The sequence below is a fragment of the Agrilus planipennis genome, unplaced genomic scaffold (genome assembly GCF_000699045.2).
Source record: "Agrilus planipennis isolate EAB-ADULT unplaced genomic scaffold, Apla_2.0 scaffold136, whole genome shotgun sequence".
In the NCBI taxonomy this organism is placed as follows: domain Eukaryota; kingdom Metazoa; phylum Arthropoda; class Insecta; order Coleoptera; family Buprestidae; genus Agrilus; species Agrilus planipennis.
In genome coordinates, this window is record NW_020442447.1 from 382,087 (window position 1) to 395,222 (window position 13,136).

Here is a 13,136-nt window from a genome sequence, read left to right on the forward strand (position 1 = left end):
GGTTCAGGTTCGGAATGTACCCCATTATTAGTTGCATCTGAATCATCACCTCCAGCAGTTTCATGTTCTGAGACTGAATGGTTATTTTCAATTTCCACTGAATATTCCGATTCATCCGAAATTACAACGTCCGTGTCATCCCGACTAGTATTGTTTCTTTTTTGAACAACCAGATGTTGCATTTTCTTCAAACATTTATTCACTAGCACTAAAGTCTTCATTCTTTGTTTTGGCAATAAGTCTACGATTGCGTCTAAAATAATTGTCGAAACAGTCCCTAATGATATATGATCTGTTATTAATATTTCTAACAATTTTACTGTAATGCCATTGTGTTCCATTTTTCTTATATATGACAAGATTCCCAGCATTTAATGCAGGCAATGACTTGACGTTCCGTTCACAGTAGAACTTTTGTTTTTTCTTTTTATAAATTATTTTGTCTTAGACTGTTTCGTCTGAAATCTGTTTTCTAACAAGAACATCTTCCGATACTAAAAGTTCCATTTTTAACGGGTCGACCAAAAAATAATTCAGGTGACATCAAATACAAACTTGCAAAGGGTGTTATATTGTATTCAAGAATTCATAACACTGTTTAAGAATATTTTTTGGAACAGCGACCTTTTTTTCAGAAAGTTCATTACTTTGAGCATATGTCGAGCTCAAATACTTCAAGTGAATATCAAATTTTTTACCAAATTTTACGAGTTAAATGAAACTTTATCCGACTTGATAATCGTCGGATATCCAATTTTATCAGAAATTTGACAAATAACTGTAATAAGATGCGCAGAGGACTTGTTACTTACTTGAATTGAAACCCAGTAATTTGAATATGCATCAAATATTGGTAAGAAATCACGACTAGTATATTCAGACAAATCCATTGATGAAATATGATACGAGATTTTGGTTTTATTTTCTGAACCAATGGTTTCTTTTAACTATTCCCTTTAAACTTTTCATAAATGTTCCAGGATGAAATCACTTCTTTAATTTGTCTGTTCATTCCAGGCCGATAGTATAACATTCTTGCTCTTATAAGTGTTTTTTCGATACCAAGATGTGGTGCATGCAACCATTTTTATCTGAAATTTGACCAGAATTATCAGTTCACGATTTACAAATAATAATAAACCAACTATTTTAAATATCAGTTTTGAGTTATCTTTCAAGTAATGGTATTTTTTTTAGCGGTTTTACCAATAGAAATGAACACATCACTGTTGTCATCGATAAATTTCTCTTTATCCACTGAAAAAGTAATTGAGTTAATATTCAACCACCTAGTCAATGTAAATTTTGTGCTAGTTTCCCCATTCAAGTATCGGCTCGTGTTCATCAACAGCAACTAAAAATAGCGCTGATTCATTTTCATTCCGGTGTAAATCCAAAAGTTATAATTTAGTACTATCAAAAATTTTAAATTTGTTACTACTACTATAATCGTATACAGGAAAGTGATTTTGTTTGTTGCTCATTTAAACTTTAAGTTTTTTAATAACTTTTAATAGAACACAATTGACATCAGGGTTATCAATTTCTTTTAACTACTTCCTCTCCTGTTCGGTATGTCTTAGTCCATTTTTTAGTGTGGGAACACTCGGTATAGCAATAAACAATTCAGATGTGTAATAATTAAAGTTCATCATTTCTGCCGACTTAGTAAATCGCGGTACAGTGCGACTTACTAGGTCATAGACATTTACACACACATATGCAAACTGCTGAAATAATTATTGCCATTAAACCAATGTAAATAATTTTTGGAGTTTACTCCTTAAGAATCGATTTTCATATATAAGGCGCCCGGTATGGAAAATATATGAGGAGTGAAATTTGCACAAGCGTTAACTCAAAAGCGTTACGTTTTTCTACGCAACTTTTCTGCGCAACTTCACTTGTATATGGATATACTCGTATACAGTCAACGTGTATAGCATACGCAACAGCTGACGCGTGTATAATATATATATGTATATATATGTATATGAAATATGTGAATAAAATCAAAATACATACATTCTTTAAGTATTGTAAAAGATGCATTTATAAACCCTCTTTACCTACTGTATATTTAAATTTGACACAATCGTAATCAAGTAGTAAACTCCAGTCGTGCGTCGGAGCTGACACACACGTTTTTTTATATAAATAGCGTGTAAATAATTGAATAAATCAGTCTAACACCAGGCTCACTTTCATTTGGATGCTGCAATAGTGTCAACCCTTGGATGCTGCAATAGTGTCAATCATCGGATGCTGCAATAGTATCAGAACTCATCATATATGCAGAAATGTGTCCAACGCTATTATAAAATCGGTTCTTCTCAGAACCACAACTTTTGATAGTTACATCTCTATACGACTACATTAGTATTGTTTTTGATTGCGTTTATTCTCTAAACGTAATTATTAAAACTGTTTTCACACAGTTTTCTTTTTTAATCGTACCTGACACATCATCCTAATGTAGATAATGGACATGCTTGGTTGATTTTGATTCCAATGAATTCACGTTCGTTGATTTTGAATCATTTTTCTTCTTGCGACACATCCGACGGAAATGACCTTTTTTCCCGCTTTGACATGTGAAATCCCTTGCTGGACATTTAACTTTATGATCCGACTTCCAATCATCATTTGGTTTTTCACTTCCAAAATCCTGGTAAACATATTATATACAGTATCCAACCTGTTCTCATAGTGTACTTATTACAAAAGATTACAAATCGAGTTGCGACTAATTCGCTGATTTTTGCGTACCAGGATATTCAGAGCCTCTCTTAACAGCAGTCGCTAGAAAATAGTCATATCCATACATATATAAAAGAAAGTTGTGTTAGTTGCACTATTTATAACTCAAGAACGACTGAACCGATTTGACTGAAAATTGGCGGAAAGGTAGCGTACAAGACAAAGGCTAATATACAATATAATACGAATGCGTGTATTATAGAAAAGATTAAGTACTGGTGTATGAGCCCTGTTTAAAATTTGTTGTAATATACGTAATGTTTAAAATTGCGCTAAACACGATATCAACAACAACTCGTACTTTATAGATACAATTCAACAACTTGTACGAAAAATAATTATAGCTATACACTCACATTATGATAAGTTCCTTTACTTATAATATTAATTGCCATTTTACTGACGTCTGTACCTAGTGCAGGTTCTTACTATTTGGGCATGGCGAAGCCTATCTCAGTGTAAATTAAATTAGTTAATTTGACCAACTCTAGTAAAAATAGATTATTTATTACTATATTATTATTATCCGATTATTTAGTTATTACCTACGGTTTGAATCTAACGATATATGGCTGGTCCAAATCTAATCATATGGAGATGTATTAAATCTTTATATTCAATAATACATAGGTATATGGAAGGATTTGTACTCATATCTGCTCAGATACAATTATAAATAGAATGATACATAACTATATAAATAATTATATTCAAGCAGATGTACGTGTACTCTAACATATTCAAGCAGATATGAGTATAAATAGTTATATTTGCTTAGATCTGTTCGGGTATGGATTTTTTTTTTTGATGTTTATAAGAGATATGAATGGGAGGCTATTTTATCAAAAATTTTTCTTTTAGTAAAAATATTTTATAAAATTTTATATAACTATCATCATCATAAGGTTGTCAGTCCTAAGACTGATTGGACACGTACCTCCACTCTTTCCTATCCTGAGCTAAACTTCGCATTTCCCTAAAACTAGAACAACCCACATCTTTAACTATTTGCGAACAGTAATCTAATCTAGGTTTACCTCTACCCCTTTTAACTCCTGTTTTTGTCTCTAATATGTCTGAGGAGGTGTCCTACCAACCTATCTCGCCTATTTCTTATTGACTTCCGTAGAGTCCTCTGTTATCCTATTCTTTCTAATACCTCTTCATTTCTAACCTTTTCTATCCACGTTATCCTCATCATTCGCCTATAACACCACATTTCGAACGCTTCTAACCTTTTCTACCCACGTTATCCTCATCATTCGCCTATAACACCACATTTCGAACGCTTCTAACCTTTTCTTTTCTGCCGCGCCCATAGTCCATGTTTCGTACCCGTACAACGCCGCGCTCAAAACATACACATCCATTTTCGAATTTGTAAATTAACCGTTCGCGAGCATAGAAGTGACTTCTTTTTATTAAAGACGACACCACCCTGCGCTATCCTCTGCTTTATGTCCCTACTGTTCCTTCCGCCCTGACTTGTCTGGCTTCCTACATACCTAAAATCGTCCACTTCTAATTTTTCGTCTCCTATCTATATATTCGCTTTTTCCCAACCTTTTCATCCCTTGCTTACCAGTATTTTAGTTTTACTTTTATTTATCTTTATACAGTACTGTTTTGTCTTTACCGCTTCCATTTTATTTAAAGCTATCTCTAAGTCCTCTTTGCTAGATACTGATACTACCATATCATCTGCAGATCTAAGCATACTAATCTTCTGCCCCTGTATATCTAACCCCACAGTTGTACTCTCTTTAATGATGTTGATCTTATAGAACTTATATTGGTAATGATAGTAATGACAGTAATTAAATAAGCAAATTCGTTTCCATAACATGTCTCAAAAGATGTGGATGAGGTTCTTTGGCAGTAGCCCGTCTTCACTTGTTCAAAGTTAACAAAACCTAAATTTTGTGGGAATTGTGCAAAATTATGTTAAAAGTCAACAATTTTTGAAGAAACAGTTTTCAAATTTTTCAAAAATGCAAAATGATGGTAAACATTTTGTGGACTTCAAAAAGTGGTACTTTGTAGTACTTTAGGTTAAATACTATGTATAACACACGTCAAGTACAATATAATTGTAGCAACCAGGGACTTCAAAGAATACCGGATTATTGAACATAAGTAACACCTAGAGAGGTTAAGACTTGGATTTGGGGTGACTGCGTTTATAACATGTACTTGGAAGATTGTCTCCAAAATTTCTTTTATAAATCAAATAAATCAATACTTAATAATGTAAATTAATATTGCATATAGAACATTTGCTTAACAATTTGATATTCTAAAATATATAATAGGAATATGTTTGATAGAATCTGCTTAGATCCGTTTTGATCGCGCCAAAAAACTGTTTAGATCCAATAATACAAACTTGGATCCAAACGTTTCTCCTAGGTCTGGAAATTTTCAACAGATGTTCCTTATACAACGTAGTAAGTCCTTATACAACGTAGTAAGTATTAAGATTTTTTATCTCACCCTTAAATGGATGAAAAATGGGTTAAAATTTTGATGTATACACAGCCCAAACGCTGAGTCAGGGATACTATCATGCACATATATCATAACTAGCATGCTACTGGTATACGTTGCGTAATCGTGTATGTCACATTTGTTCTTTCGGGAGAATTCCAGTGGATTACTTTTAAGGAGTAAGTCAAGTAATTTCGTTAGTCGGACGGCTTAGGAGACCGCCAATTTTTCAGAATGTAATTCGTTTATCCGCCTTTGAAAGAAGGCTACCTAATGCAACACCCATTAAGAACCAAAACGAAGTTAAGCCCCATTCCAATAGTTCCACAGCTATACTTATGTTCAAGCAATACAAACATGCGTGTATTTAGTATTCTTTGCGATTAGCTGAAGCTTTATGCCTTTCTACAGGCAGTAATAATTTATAATTTTTATAATGTAACCCAATTTAAACCATTAAGAAAATGAGACGACAGAGTGGTTAGCAATCATTAAATCACGCAGGATGCTTTTTTCTCAATTACGAAGACATTTAACGAACCCTTGGTTTTATGAAATAAGATCTGGGTAGGTACTACATTGCCCAATAAAATAGAAAGTTTTACCAATTAAAATTGTCACAAGCAAAATTTTGGGCTTCTCAAAATAAACAATAACTCCTACGTTCAAAAAATAATGAAAGGAGATGAAAATATCTTTTTAAGTGGGATAGATTTATGCTTACAATTGGAAATTATTCATAATCACATTTCTTTTTGTGGCTAAAGCTTCCTTTGGATTTGTAAACATGATTTTCTATAGGTAACTATTTACAGTAGAAATACGGCAGTATATCTTCAAAACAATAATTTTTGATTACTTAATGGCAAAATATGTTATTAGTTACAACATATCTATATGAACTAAGGTTGTGACATGACATCGAAAATCAGTGTGGAACCATTTTATAATAATGATTAGTCATTAAAAACAAACACATCAAATTTTTTTTGCATCAAAAATGTCCACGTGTCTTTCATCACAAAACTGTAGTCAACGCGACATCTGGTGGTGGACATTATCAGCCGCTTGAATATTTTCAATTTTTTTTTTAATATTTATTAGGCATCTATTACAGCTTTACGAAGAATGTTATTTACTTGTATACCGTAGGTATTTGTTAAATTTATACAAATATTAAATTCTGCAGGTATATTATTGTTACCACTTTATGATTGTAGAGATCATTGGTAATAAACAGAATAAGTTAGAAAATAATTGCAATTACCTCAGACATTAATATTTCATAGGGACTCTGCATGTCGCCATTGTTCTCTGTAGATGTTACAATTTATCCATTATGTAATAGCAATACAATACTTATTATCTCGCTTAATCCAACGGGAATGAAGATATAACGCAACCATTCTGCTATTTTAGCAGTTAAAAAAGTGAGACGGAACATCTTTTTTTTAATTTCCCTGCAGCACACAGTAATGAATACAGTATATAGTTTTCACATCAACTTTTAAATTGAAACCTACTGGCGACAAGCAACATTCAATCACTTTCTTCTTTAATTTTTTTAAGTGCACGCAAAAAAACTTTTCTGATGTTTTTATTGGTGTGCTCTTACAGTTAGACATATAAAAGAAGTTCCCCAAGACTGTTGCAGTTAAGATGTAAAAATAGTGCACAAACATATACAACGGTGTATTTAGACATAATGATGTTATCTTGAAAAATTCCGGTCAATACAAAAATATTATTAGCAAATCATTTTTTTGGACAACCTTAGCTTAGCAATAACTAAAAACACAACTACAACACGTGTTCGCTGTCTACTACCTCATAGTGACTTCACGCGCTCTTTCGACAGTCATAGAACTTATGTACCACCAGGATTCGAGTAGTACAAGTATTGAAACAAAGTATATTCATTTTCAATGTGTGTTATTTTGATTTACATGGATTTGTAGTGAGCCCGAAATTCATTTAAGTTAATAAAAAGATGTTTTTATGTGAATACCAAATGAATTTTATCTAATATACTTAATACAAATCATTTTATAACCTTTACATAAAAATGCAAAAGCACGGATTTGAAGTAGGGTATTATAATCCCAAGAAGACATTTCAACCTTGAAATGGTAAATGAGTGTTGAGTTTTCAAATTTCATGTTAGAATTTTCGATTTTCAAATATGAACTTTGCGAATGTCAATCTACGTTGACATATGACTGTTCACAACCTGCTTATCGGAAATAAACCGTATCGAAATTAGTTCAAAAAAAGTTATAACTGAATTGAAATACATGATCTCTGAAGCTCATGAGAGTTCTCGGTTCATAAAAATGGAAAACATGAATCGATAATACGATATTTTCACTAGGCAGTGTAATAAACTACTGGGAAAATAAATTTGAAAAGAAAATACAAAATTCATAGTTGCGACAACTAGCCAAGCTCAGTACTTCATATTTTATGCCATGAAAATAAGGCAAGAATAACAAGATGTCCGTGCAATTCCCGAAAAAGACATGACAATCCGGAAATTTTGAACTACTTCCTCCTCAATAAATACTTTCAATTGTATTTAAAGTATTAAATTCTATTTAAACGCAATTAAGTTAAGTGTATACTGATAAATAACTTTTCAGAAGGTGATTATACCAATGAATTAGTGAATATCCTTAAAAACGAGGTTCTGTTTACGTGCTTTGCCTTTCGTTACGGTAAAATTTTCATAGTGACATAAAACGTTTGCGTAAACAAACCTGACAGCCAGACCGACAATTTTAACAAAAATCCCTTTTTAACTTGCGAAAATGTAAACTTTCACTCGCCCAAACAAAACAGACGTCCCTAGTAGAGCCATGATGCTGACCCTTGTTACGGTGGGGATTAACTTAATAATTAAATGTAGTATTATTACGGAGGCATATAATCACGGACAATTCTGCTTAATTGTGGTTAAATCTACAATCTAGTCATTATACCCTGGGCAGTTGCGAATAAACCCTAGCGTCCAATGACAATTAATCGTAATAATCGATTATTTTCTTACAATCAACAATATTGTTTAATTTAACAATCGCCCAGCTTCAATAGTGAGATTGAGAACCGGCCAAGAAATATTCTACCATATGCAATCATAAAGATTTCGTATTAATATTGTGGTATCGAGAGCGTGTAGAATTAATAAAGTTAAGTTAGGTAGGTTAATAGAAAATAAGATATTATTTTAACTGTTATGAATAAAGACAGCGAATGCTCGAACAACAATTTATAGTTTTATGGTACTCTAGTCATGGGGGTAGCAGGTAGCGCGTTTGTAAGTTGGTGATTGAAGTTAAGGGAAGTCGTTCTTCAGATTTAAAAGAAGAAGGAGGATCGCGTTTGTTTCTTTTAAATATCAGCTCTGAATATAGTTGTAAATAAATAAGAAAAAAGAACACGATTTTCAGTAACGCCTATACTATCAAATTAAATCCCTACAATATCTTCAGCCATTGCTTCATATAAAAATAAAATAATATTAGTGGAATAAATGCAAATTAATACTTTCGAGGGGTCTTCCACATTGTCCAAAAAATTTTGAGATTTATGATAGTTTAGGACAGTTTTTTGAGAAGCAGGTGATATTTTGAGATAGACATGGTTGAAAAAATATAATACTATACACTTTCACTAGATTATGAATTTTCACCCATGCGACATAAAGAGAGAAAGTCTGATAAAACAAATATATAATTTCTATGTTCAATGATCAGTAAGAAATTAAACGCAATAGGCATACACCCATGCAGGAGAAATGGAAAACTGCTATTGAAACGGCCGAAAATATAGCCTGGTCGCTTACATGCGTGGCGACCTTGTAACTACGATTCTGTAAGTAGTTCAAAACCTCATGAGCCTTGGCCTTACACTGTAAAGTTATAGAATTTGATTTCTACATTTAACTTCTTCAAAACGTTGCTAGCCACTGTTTACAGATTATCGAGAATTCTATCCCTGGTTGTAAACGAGGCACATGACTTATAGCGAGTCAATGTTTTCGTAATGTATAATATGAATGTATTAAAGTCCGCTTGTGACTCATATGAAGGCTCATGAAATTTTGAATTAACCCTAATCACTTAACGATTGAATCATTAATGTTGTTGAGTAAATACGTTCAATAAATAGGGTGATATCTCTATTAACTACGTTGGTGTTATAATTAGTTTCTTTTAATGGGAGAAATTGGCTATTGGATTAGATACGATTAAGATTTCGGATAAATTTTTATTTTAAATATCCGGTAATTACGGTTACGGTTGCGGAGCTTTATAACATCCCTGATCAGTACCAACACCGATAAGATTTCGTCAAAACAAGAGTATCGTCGAGCAACTAATTTCTTGGCTTGAAAATCAATATTATAAAATTAAATTGATTTCTTCTTCGCGATACTTCTAGATGCAGAGGAGAACACTCGGAATGTGTGTCAGTACATTTACTTAGACAGAACGTTCGTCATATGAACCACATACGCAAAAGGGTGATAAATAATTATTTTATAAATTGAACAAACAATACTATTTCTGACGTGATGAATACTACTTACCAGTATTTACGTGGCTATCCTTTTTAAAACTTAATATACTAATCTGCTTGTCGACGCGTAGATAATATTCTACTGTCTAGACTGAATTACCAAATTAACATCTCTTTTAAGCTTTAAACGGAAATAGAATTATTAGTGAGTTGAGACGGATCTTAATGATATATTGGAAAAACACATAATACCTAATAGATACACCTTTGTGTTAATATTTTCGTTTGTGCTTAAGTTTAAAGAATGTACATACTTTGTTTAGAAATTTATTAAAACAAAGAATTCATAAAAGAATTTGTTGATATCAAAAATTCTCGGCTTGACATAATATGTAAACAAATATTTTCAAATACTGAAAACAACTCCATTCTTGATTCAAAGCTTTTAAACGTAAATATTAATTATTACTAATTCGGAAAGGACGGTAATTAGTCGTTACATCAAAGCTTCTGTATATGCTCTCTATACATATATATATATACAACCATTTAGTCAACATAAGCCGAGACTCTATTGATATTTCGAAATCTACGTCAAAACAAGTCATAACTCGTGTGGCTCAAAGATAGTAGTTTTCTATTAATCGAAGAATTTTCAGGATTGATTCTCTAGAAATTTTATTGTATCACGCCGTTTCACTATTTAATATTAAAAATTGTGTATATAATAATAACTCATGAACTTTTTTAACTATGCACATGTTTTCATTATTCGGCTTTCATCACAATTATGCTGAGGTTAAATTTTATTAGACGTTATTTAATTATATGAATTATTATTACATGACATAACGCAAATGGAATAAAAATTAATTAAAATTATCTCTACACATAAAAAAATAATTGAACATTAATCCTATTCCTTCGCACTCATTTTGATTTAAATTCATGTCATGACATAATTTTAATTCATTTTTTATAGCCTGTCATAATAAAAATTAACTAAAAATTCTATCGGCTTTCTTTAAACGAAAAAGAACCTTTTACATTTTCCTGATAATATTCTCTCTATTAAACAGTAAAACGGCGTGCCGTATTTTATACAAGAATGAACCTTTTCGTAGGTTTCCATTTATACATTTCTGCTAATGCAATGGATTGATTTAACACTTTTTTGTGGCTGATGCTGTATTTTCTAAACTAATAATAACGATTCAATTAGCAGAAATTAGCATTACTTGTTTGTTTTAATTTTTAATTCAATTAAATAATTCTGAAAATACTGAATCATCCTTTAACAGTTGAACGAATTTGAATCAAACATGGTGTTGTTGATTGACTTGATTTGGGTTCTTTGGTTGTGAAATGACGGAGTCCAGAGTAGACAATTATTGAACTTATTGAACACAGTTTCAAAAAGTACCTGTCAATAGTATAAAAGAGTAAGTATCAAATCGTGACATTTTAAGTAAGAAAATTATCTATAGCTTCATTTAAAGACAATGACTTTTGTTTGTTTACAATTCTAACAAATCGCTTTGTCGCAGTTACATGAAGTTATGAAAAAAAAAGTGTGAAGTTGGAATAGGTGAGGTTAGATGTCAGTTGATTAATCTCAACATATGGTAGATATTTTTAAATAGTACCCATAAATTTATTCTGGGGTACAAAGTTGGTACATCTAAATTATTTATTTAAATGCAAGCTAACATCTACTTACGTACTGTGTTAGTAGGAGGAGGGGAAATCTTCTTCTATAGGATGTGAAGTTTGAGACGAAAAGTTTTACTTTCTGGGATAAGTGAATTTGGGTGATGCAGGCAACACCGATTGATTGTTCCTCGAGGAAGTGTTCGAGTTCAGTCAATTTACCTCTAATTCTTTGAGCTTTCCAAGTAATTGCTCGAAGATTATTTGGGTAGGCATTTTTATCTATTGGTGGATGTTTGGATGGCGGCAATTGTGCTGACTACAATCGTTTGCACTACGATCTGGAATTTCTTCTTCTTATCTTGGACTTTTAGATGGATGTGGGGGGGCTGCTCTCACTGCCCTGGTGTAAGACTTTTGGGGGAGCATCGTTACGGGGGTGGCTAAAGGACGGATGATTGTCTGGACGCTTTTTGGAGCAGCTGGAGTAGGGGAGGGCTTTTTGAGTGGTATGGTTTTCTTAGGTTAGGTTAGGTTAGGGAGGGCTTCTCGGGTGATACGGTAGGACAACCACGATAGATGGCACAGTGGTTCCCTTTGCAGTTAGCACAGGAGCGGGTTACATCTTTCCTGTCTTTTGCCTTGCATTCGGCAGTGACATGAATGCCGCCGCAGTAGGAGCAGACCTAGGCAGCGTGGCAGTAATTGGCCGTATGAATGAATTTCATACAACGGCGACATTGGGCAACTTCTATAGTGGCTCTTTTCGGCTCAAATTTATCGTTGACATAACAGAGCTTGCCAAGATCGAAGGTTGACGGATACTAGTGGCCAGATTTTTTCACCTTTTAACATTCAGTGAACACCCCAGATAGCGATGCCTTTATTAACAAGTTCAGACTCTATATCGTCCGTGGAGATGGCTTCGCAGACTCCACGGAGGACAACATGAAGGTCTCTGTCTTGTTGAAGTGGGTTTGTTGAGAACTCAACCTTGGATTCATCGAGGTACGACGATAGGCGACGAAAATCGTCCACGGACTTGGGGTAGACCTTGATCGAGTCGTGGATGCTAATCGCCCGACGGGCCGTAATACCGTGGTTGTCTATGACTCTACGAATTTTCGGCCAAAGGGCTTTAGGCGGATAACAATGGATGGACGAGCCTTAGAGCCTTGGCTCGCCTGCTCTATTTCTGACTCAATGTCCGTGGAAGTTAACGAAGACGATGATAGGAAGAGTGTTCGTTTTCGGCGTTTGTTGCGACGTTTCCCGGATTCAGTGAAGCTGTCAATAGCAATAGACCATTGTCCTAGTTCGGAGTAAACCTGGGAAGGAGCGAAAGAAGTGCCGGACACTATGCCCTCACACATGGGACTTAGAGGCGAATCCTGTGAGTGACCACTGATAAAGTCGTTTAACGTAGCGAGCTTGGACTGCAGCTCGTTTGCTAGGGTTAAGGCTTCTGCAAGGGAAAGTCCCTCCAAGGGTGCGCAACTCTTGGTGGTAGCCATTGCTAGAAAGGCTAACTCACTGGAGCGAAAGTACTTTTGTTTTAGTCGTGCTACTGAACGGCTGGGCTACTGCTGTAAAACCTGAAAAACAAATAAAACTCAGACCCAAAGGTTGTTAGCTGTAGTTGCGGTTGCAGCGTTCGGCTGTTGAACAGTATTTGCATGTGTTTATTTATGTAAACTATATATATATATATACATATATAT

At 33.6% G+C, this 13,136-nt stretch overlaps 1 protein-coding gene across 1 annotated transcript in view; it reads left to right on the forward strand.

Annotated features, from left to right (window-relative positions):
* LOC108737271 (metabotropic glutamate receptor-like) overlaps nucleotides 1-13,136 on the forward strand; it is a 270,131-nt gene that overhangs the window by 96,893 nt on the left and 160,102 nt on the right. The window lies entirely within an intron of this gene.